Source organism: Capra hircus, chromosome 18, assembly GCF_001704415.2.
Source record: "Capra hircus breed San Clemente chromosome 18, ASM170441v1, whole genome shotgun sequence".
Taxonomy (NCBI): Eukaryota; Metazoa; Chordata; class Mammalia; order Artiodactyla; family Bovidae; genus Capra; species Capra hircus.
In genome coordinates, this window is record NC_030825.1 from 21,802,880 (window position 1) to 21,812,249 (window position 9,370).

Below are 9,370 nucleotides of genomic sequence, written 5' to 3' on the forward strand. Positions count from 1 at the left end.
TCTTAAGTATATTCTTTTGAGGCATTGATTTTTCTTTAAGAGGTGAACTTCCAGACCATATAAGACTTCTTATATGGATTAATATAGTATTAACTTACTACTGTATTTGATACTTCACAGTAAAGAATTTGGTCCTTAAACTGGAAATAAAACTTGTACTTTGATTCCTTACTTGCCTCAATTTCCAAAATCTCTAAAAGTGGCAAAGAATCCTAATTTCCTTCCCAGGAAAAGTTGGCATTTCCTATCCAGTCACGTCCAAGCTAATCATAGTTATGATAAAAAATAAAATCATTACGTTTCCAAGTGAATCTTCAGGGGAAGAACTAAAAAAGACAAATTCAGCCTTAGCTTGCCTGCAGAATCCAGGCTGCTGCCTCCAGTCACTGAAGTGACCATGAAGTCTTTCGTAGTACAGTGGGCTGTCAGAACACGCTGTCTGTTGAGGTGCAGGATGCGTCGGTCGTGGCCACAGCTTAGTGAGGATGGGGGTGTAGGTCTCTTGAAAGGTGCACCCTGAGGAGAAAGCAAAGGAAGGCACACAGATCAAGGAGCCAAAGAAGAAGAAAAGAAGGGTAGTTATCACTGCAAATAGTTACAGAGCAATTTTAGTGTTATGTAGGATCAGGAAACAGCTTTTATCCAAAAGTTGTCTCACCCTCCAAGCTTTGTCATACTCTGTAACATCTGGTGCCTGCAGGTCACTGAGCTGGTACATTCCTTATTGAAATATTTGGAGTGTCTGCTGTTTGCTAGAGGAATTTCCATCAAAAATCTAGGTATTGAACCATGCTTTTCAAATCTTGTTCAATGCTTCCATTGATGACTTCATCTAGGATTTGTATTAAGCTTTGTATTAAGCCGTGTTTTGGAGAAGCATTCACAGATTTTGAACCCAAAAATAGTTTTGTCAGTCTGTTACGTGTAATGCCTCAAAAGACAATTTAGCTCTGAAAATGTGCACAAGTACTTGCTGCAACTAACTCAAATATGTGGCCTCTGCCTTTCACATTCATTGTCTGAAACCAACCTTGCATTCTCAATCAGTTTTTAATATTAAAAAAAAAAAACTTGTGATAAGAGACTTCTAAGGTGGCTCCCATCAATCCTTGCTTCCCAGTATTCACAATCCTGTATCATCCCCTATCCTTGAATGTGAGCTGGACCTAGTGACTTGCTTCTAATGAATAGGATATGGCAAAAGTGACATGTCTCTTCCAAGATTAGGTGACAGAAAGACTTCGTCTTCTGTCTTGCTTGCCCACTGTTTCTGTCATGCTTTCCTGCTCTGATGGAAGCCAGTTGCCATGTTCTGAGATGCTCTGTGGAGAGGTCCATGTGACAGGAAACCAGGGTTTCCTGGCAACAGCGGAGTCCCCCAGTCTACCACATGCAAAGAACTGAATCCTGCCAGCAACATGTGACGGGTCAGGAAGGGGATCCTCCCCTCACTAGAGCCTCGAGATGACCACAGACAACACTTTGATTATAGCTTGTGTGGGACCTTGATCCACACCCAAATTACTCAGAAACCCAAGATAAATAAGTCTTGTATTAAGCTGCTAAACTTAGAGGTAATTTGTTATGCAGCCATAGATAATACGAAGCTGGAAAAGACAGTGGCAGTTCCCAATTTTCACTCCTGGGATAAAAGTATTGATGAAATCTGACATGATGTTTTATGTTTGTGGAAGAACTATCAGTGCAGTGGGCACATCTTAAACCTGGCATCATGGAATGAGGAGAGCTGGTCTTCCTCTTGCATGAGTACAAGTCAACCATTTTTAGCCTCCCAACCACCAATAAAAACACTTAGATCCATTCCCTCTCAAGTATGGCAGAAGATACTGCAATTTGATTCTGCATTTGAAATGTAAATAAAATTACATTACACCCTAACTCTTGAATAGTGTCCCTTTTAAATCACTCATCAAGTCTCCTTTGAGTAAGGTGAATCTATCTTAAAATGAATAAAGGATAAAATTCTATTCAAAATCTATATAGTAGTCCCATAATTTAATCAAAAACCTTTCATATTTCCAATCATATTAACACTCAGTTTCCCAGACTGCAGAGTTAGTATCATTAGCCCACTTGCAAATGTAATCCTTGGGAAAACTGACAAAGAAAAGCAGTGGAGCCCCACCTTTGAAAGAGTTTGAGGGGACTGCACTAAGAAATAGCAAATCTTTCATGCCCAGAGCCACCCTACACCCAAATTGAGAAATATAACCAAAACATTTCTATACAGAGATTTTTCTGTTGTGATGAAAAATAAACTGATTTCCTGGAAGAGAATACTCTTTTTTTTTTTTTTTTTTTGCATTCTGGTCAAACTGATGGAAACACCAGACCAACCTCACAAAGTTTTTTCTTTCTGAAATTGTTTTCACATCTGGCTGACAGCCAACCACAACTACCTGCTACAAAGATAAAATTGTATATTTTATTGTATCTGTGTATAAATATTGCCTTTGAATTGGAAGCTGCTATTGCTGATTTTGTTTTGCCCAGTGGGTAGAATTACGTCCTAAATCCTTTTCTAATGTGAATGCGTCAGACCTTAGCCTCCAGAAATAGGGTAGTACCTGTTGCTTTGGAAGCTTGACGTTTTACCCTAATCTCTGCAAGAGAGGCACCAAATGAATCTAGTCTTCCCATCTGCCATTCTTAATTGCTAGATGGCAGACAGTGACTATGCTGTTGAAGTTTTAGGGCTTTTTCTGCAGGATTGGGAAAAGGACCTGCCTTTCTGCTAGGAGCCTATGGTTTAAAGTAAGCTTCCACACACACTCTGTCCAAAAACTCTCCTCTCCTGCTATAGCTCCCTCCTTTCATGAGGATGCAGTGTTTAGTTTTGTCTTCCCGTTACCCACAAATGCGCAGAGATTTTCTAAGGAAATACTGCAATACCAAACCAGGTTCTCTGAAGAAACTCCCAAAGTTTGTCCATGAAGATGAGGGAACTTCTCTGATTGGTGCAGGTCAGTGCTAGACTGAAAGGTGTAAAGAGCGACTGCCTTTATCAAAAGCCATGTATTTTACAAATATATATATATATATTTAATATTTACATATATTTTTATATATGTAAATATATATATAGTTTGTCATGCAACATATATCATGTCAGCTGTGTCATGCAACATGTGGGATCCTAGTTCCCCGACCAATTGAACCCACACCTCCTACATTGGAAACACAGATTCCCAACCACTGGACCGCCAGTAATGTCACAATACTTCTGTTTCAGGCTGACACTTTCACCTCTCCACCCTAGAAAAACAGCTCGTTTCTCTTCCTCTCATCAGATAGGCAAAGAAAGTGATTGCATACTTTTTTAATTACAGGCGTACATAAACCTACAATTCTAGGGTATTGATTTGTTGGACCGTAATCTACACACTGAACTGCATTTGGCAGCATGCCAGATGTGTAAAGTTGGAATTTAATGACGTTTCAGTAGCAGCCCCAGAATTTTGTACAATACCACTGTCGAATACTAATCTAACAGTAGCAAGAAAACGAGTAGAGAAACGGCTTCTTTCTCAAGTTCCCTTTTTTCTCTTTCTTGGATATGGAGCAACTGAAAGCAATTAACTATTTCATGGAAACTTCATCTCATAAAGAAACTCCAGTCAAAAGCAAACCGTGGTCATTGTTGCTATGTTCCTGGAACTTTATCAACCAACCAAAGGTAAGTTCATTTTTGACACTAAAACATTAATTATACTGCCTACTTAGGAAGTTTTTTCCTGAAGAAGTTATCAAGCAATTTTACCTTCTGAAAATATAGATGTCAGAAGTAGAACGACATCACCATGTGATCACATTTCTGGTTCTCATGATTTTCAAAATGGAGTTCCATTTCCTTTCAACTAGAAAGAAGAGTGATAAAATCTAATTTTGAAAAAATGACGTTTCTTATGCTGAAGAATGGGATTTCTCAAACTCAATACTGTCAACGTTTTGGGCCACATGATCCTTCATTATAGGGGAACCACTCTGTATTATAGGATGTTTAGCGGTGTCCCCGACCTAGGTTCCAATAACACCACCCCCATTTGTGACAACCAAAAGTGTCTCCAGGTATGGCCAAGTGTCCCCTGGAAAGAGGAGTCAAAATCAACACAGGTAAGAACCACTGCTATAAAGAGACTGAAGGGCTTTTATTTATTTTTTATTTTTATTTTTTTACAGACATGTCAGTTTATTTTATTTTATTTTATTTTTTACTTTATTTTGCTTTACAATACTGTATTGGTTTTGCCATACATTGACATGAATCCACCACGGGTGTACATGAGTTCCCAATCCTGAACCCCCCTCCCACCCCATATCATCTCTCTGGATCATCCCCGTGCACCAGCCCCAAGCATCCTGTATCCTGTATCGAACAGACTGGTGATTTGTTCCTTACATGATAGTATACATGTTTCAATGCCATTCTCCCAAATCATCCCACCCTCTCCCTCTCCCACAGAGTCCAAAAGTCCATTCTGTAAATCTGTGTCTCTTTTGCTGTCTTGCATACGGGGTTATCATTACCATCTTTCTAAATTCCATATATATATGTGTTAGTATACTGTATTGGTGTTTTTCTTTCTGGCTTACTTCACTCTGTATAATAGGCTCCGGTTTCATCCACCTCATTAGAACTGATTCAAATGCATTCTTTTTCATGCCTGAGTAATACTCCATTGTGTATATGTACCACAGCTTTCTTATCCATTCATCTGCTGATGGACATCTAGGTTGTTTCCATGTCCTAGCTATTATAAACAATGCTGCAGTGAACACTGGGGTACACGTATCTCTTTCGATTCTGGTTTCCTCGGTGTGTATGCCCAGCAGTGGGATTGCTGGGTCATAAGGCAGTTCTATTTGCAGTTTTTTAAGGAATCTCCACACTGTTCTCCATAGTGGCTGTACTAGTTTACATGAAGGGCTTTTAAAAAAATAACTAAAAGCTGTTGAATTCTATGTTGAAGAAATTCTTCAACTACTCGGCCATAAAAAAGAATTAAATTTTGCCATTTGCAATGATATGCATGAACCTATCAAATTCATAATTGGTATGGAAGGTATGATGCTTAGTGAAATAGCCAGAGAAAGACAGGTACTCTATGTTATCAACTATATGGGGAGTCTAAAAAATAAAACTGCTCAATATAACAAAACAGAAACACGCTCCCAGATATAGAGAACAAACTAGTGGTTTCCAGTGGAGAGAGGCATAGGGAAGGGGCATAATGGGTAAGGGATAAAGAGGTACAAACTACTTACTATGTATAAAGTAAGCTACAAGGATATGTTGTACAGTACAGGGAATATAGCCAATATTTTATAACTTTAAATGGAGTACAAAATTTAAAACTTTGAATCACTTTGTTGTACACGTGAAAGTAATATTATAAATCAACTGTTTCGATTAAGAAAAAAATATTTCAGACTTAGGAAAAGAGGTAAAGAACAGTGAGCACCTACATGTATGGATGTGAGAGTTGGACTGTGAAGAAGCCTGAGCACCGAAGAATTGATGCTTTTGAACTGTGGTGTTGGAGAAGACTCTTGAGAGTCCCTTGGACTGCAAGGAGATCCAACCAGTCCATTCTGAAGGAGATCAGCCCTGGGATTTCTTTGGAAGGAATGATGCTAAAGCTGAAACTCCAGTACGTTGGCCACCTCATGCGAAGAATTGACTCATTGGAAAAGACCGATGCTGGAGGGAATTGGGGACAGGAGGAGAAGGGGATGACAGAGGATGAGATGGCTGGATGGCATCACGGACTCAATGGACGTGAGTCTGAGTGAACTCCGGGAGTTTGTGATGGACAGGGAGGCCTGGCGTGCTGCGATTCATGGGGTTGCAAAGAGTCGGACGTGACTGAGCGACTGACTGAAATGAACATGCCCAGAACAGTGCCTATCGCCCTCTCTGTTTCATTTCCTTCCTTCCTACTTCATCCCCCAGAGGTCCTGAACTGGGTGTTTATGCATACTGTGTGTGTATCATACATATACTGTGTATATATTAGTTAGAAGTTGCATACTCAGGGGACTCCCCTGGTGGTCCTGTGGTTAGGACTCCACACTCCCAACACAGGGGCTGCGGGTCTGATCCCTGATTGGGAACTAAGATCCCACATGCTGCACAACACAGCACAGCCAAAGAAAAATAAATAGAGAAAGCTTAGTTGCTCAGTCATGTCTGGCTCTTTGTGATCCCATGGACAGGAGCCCACCAGGCTCCTCTGTTGATGGGATTCTCCAGGCAAGAACACTGGAATGAGTAGCCATTTCCCTTTCCATGGGAATCTTCCCAACCCAGGGATTAAACCTGGGTCTCCTTCATTGCAGGCAAGTTCTTTACCATCTGAGCCCCAGAGAAAGTGGTAAAATAAATAGCTAGGTAAATATTTAATAATAAAAGCTTCCTGCTCTGGTTACTTCTTCAGTTCTTCATTGTCTTGTGAAGAATCTAATTAAAATTTTTTCTTAAAAAAGATATAGAATAGAATAGACATATTCTATTTCTCACTTTTGTGGTTAACATTCACACTTTCTCATGTGTCTATAAGTCTAAAATTATATTTCTACTGTCTTTCTGAAAAGAACAAGAATCTGCCTTATCTGCATCACTCCTTTTCCATACTGCATGTTATTTGATTTTCCATGCTGCATGTTATTTTATTTCTGTGTTGTTTTTCATGTCTCAAAACAGTTGTCCATAGTGACCATTTTTTATAGTGAATAGACTTCTCTCCATGCCTGCTGATTGATTTGCTCTTCATATCTTCTTGCATCCCAGACCTTACTACTGGAATCACTTCCCTTCTGCGTTTCCTTTGGAAGTTATTTACTGACACTCTGCCTAGTAATCTGTCTGATTTTTACTTTTCTAAAACAAATCTACTTCTTCCTCATGATTTGTATAATTTATCCAGGTATAAAATTGATATTGACAGTAATTTTCTCTCTGTGTTTATTTTGTGAGCATGTGGCTTCCTTTCTAAATTTAAATTCCTTTATCTATCAGTATAACCTGTCTTTTCCCTCTTACATGAAGTGAAGTGAAAGTCACTCAGTCGTGTCCGACTCTTTGCAACCCCATGGACTATACAGTCCATGGAATTCTCCAGGCCAGAATACTGGAGTGGTGGCCTTTCCCTTCTCCAGGGGATCTTCCCAACCCAGGGATCAAACGCAGGTCTCCCACATTGCAGGTGGATTCTTTACCAGCTGAAGCAGAAGGGAAGCCCCTTCCCTCTTAACTGATTTTATAATATTCTCTACTATTTTGCCATTTCACTGTGATGCATTACGTCTACATATGGATTCATTTTTGTATTATTTTTGTAATATGTGGGCTTCTTGAATCTGAACATATATGTTTTTATCGTTTATAGAAAATATGTTACATATTCTATTTAGCCATATCTATCTTACATTTAATTCATGGTAGTTGGTTTTCTTGGGTTCCAATGAGTCCTTAACTTGAATGATTATATTGCTAATTTCTAGAAATTCTATTTAGTTCTTTTCTAAATAGACCTGTTGCTTTTATGGTATCTTTTTCTTTCCCTTTGTTTTTATTCTCTTTTTATTTTTTTATTCTTTATTCTTTTATTTGTTTTTATTCTTTTTAACAATTTTATACATACTTTATATTCTGTATTCCACAGTTACACTACCTAAATTTCTTGCGGGTTCTTGTTGCCTCTGTTGACTAATGCAAATAGTAGTCGGTTTGCTTGGGTGATTGTTAATTTTCTTTTTATTGTCAGTGCATCTATGAAAAGGCATTATATCTCTAGGAATTTGATGAAGGCTGGTGTGAGGTATATTTCCTCCAAAAAAGATTTGCATTTTGCTTCTCTGAGATACTCCCAGAGTACTTTCAACCAGGATAAATTTAGATTAATTTTGCATATTGGGATTTTCAAAAAAATTATAAAATTCTTTTTTATTAAAATATAATTTACATTCAATAAAAAGCATACAATTTGTGTCTAGTTGGATGAGTTTTCATAAATACATGTACCCATATAGCCACCATTCCAATCAATATGTAAAACCCTTTTATTAGGAATTTGCTGGTGGACCACTGGTTAAGATGTGGGCTTTCACTGCCAAGGGCTTCAGTTTGATCCCTGGCTGGGGAACTAAGATCCCACAAGCCACTCACTGTGGCCAAAAATAAATAAAACCTTTGTTCTCATCCCAAAAGGCTCCCTTGAGCCCTGTCTCCTAACTCCTACTAACACTGATTTACTTTCTGTCACCATAGTGTTGGTTCATATTTCCTAGAGTTTCATATAAATAGAATTATGTGTTAAGTACTCTTGTGTGTGAATTTTTTTAATTCAAAATAATGTTATTCCCATTCATCTATGTTGTTGTATATATCTTAGTGCATACTTTTTACTACTTAGTATTCCAGAGTTGACTATGCCACAATTCATTTATTCTTTTTTTGATGAATGTATTGATTTCAATTTTTGGCCATTATGAATAATGCCTCTGTATACATTCATGCACAAATCTTTCTGTGGGTGTATATGTTTATATCTCGGTCAATGTTAAAGGGAGCTTCCAGGATGGCACTAGTGGTAAAAAAAAAAAAAACAAAAAAAAAAAAAAAAAACCTGCCTGCCAATGCAAGAGATGTAAGAGATGGGTTCAATCCCTGGGTCAGGAATGTCCCCTGAAGGAGGAAATGGCAACCCGCTCCAGTAGTCTTGCCTAGAAAATCCCATGGACAGAGCAGCCTGGCGGGTTACTGTCCATAGGGTTGCAAAAAGTCAGGCATGACTGAAGAAACTTAACACAGTATCAAAGGATAGGATTGCCAGATCATATGTAAGTTCACATTGAACATTTAAAGAAATTGGCAAACTGTTTTCCCAAAATTACTGCACCATTTTACAACCTCACCAACAATATATGAGTGTTCCATCTGCTATACATGCACGTGAACACTTACAATGATTAGCCTTTTTAATTTTAACCATCCTAATGGGGATGATATCACATTGTTTTAATTTGTATTTCCCTAATAAATTGCACCCATCTCACACACTAGCAAAGTAATGCTCAAAATTCTCCAAGCCAGGCTTCAGCAATACGTGAACTGTGAACTTCCAGATGTTCAAGTTGGTTTTAGAAAAGGCAGAGGAACCAGAGATCAAATTGGCAACATCCACTTGATCATCAAAAAAGCAAGAGAGTTCCAGAAGAACATCTCTTTCTGCTTTATGGACTATGCCAAAGCCTTTGACTGTGTGGATCACAATAAACTGTGGAAAATTCTGAAAGAGATGGGAATACCAGACCACCTGACCTGCCTCTTGAGAAACCTATATGGAGG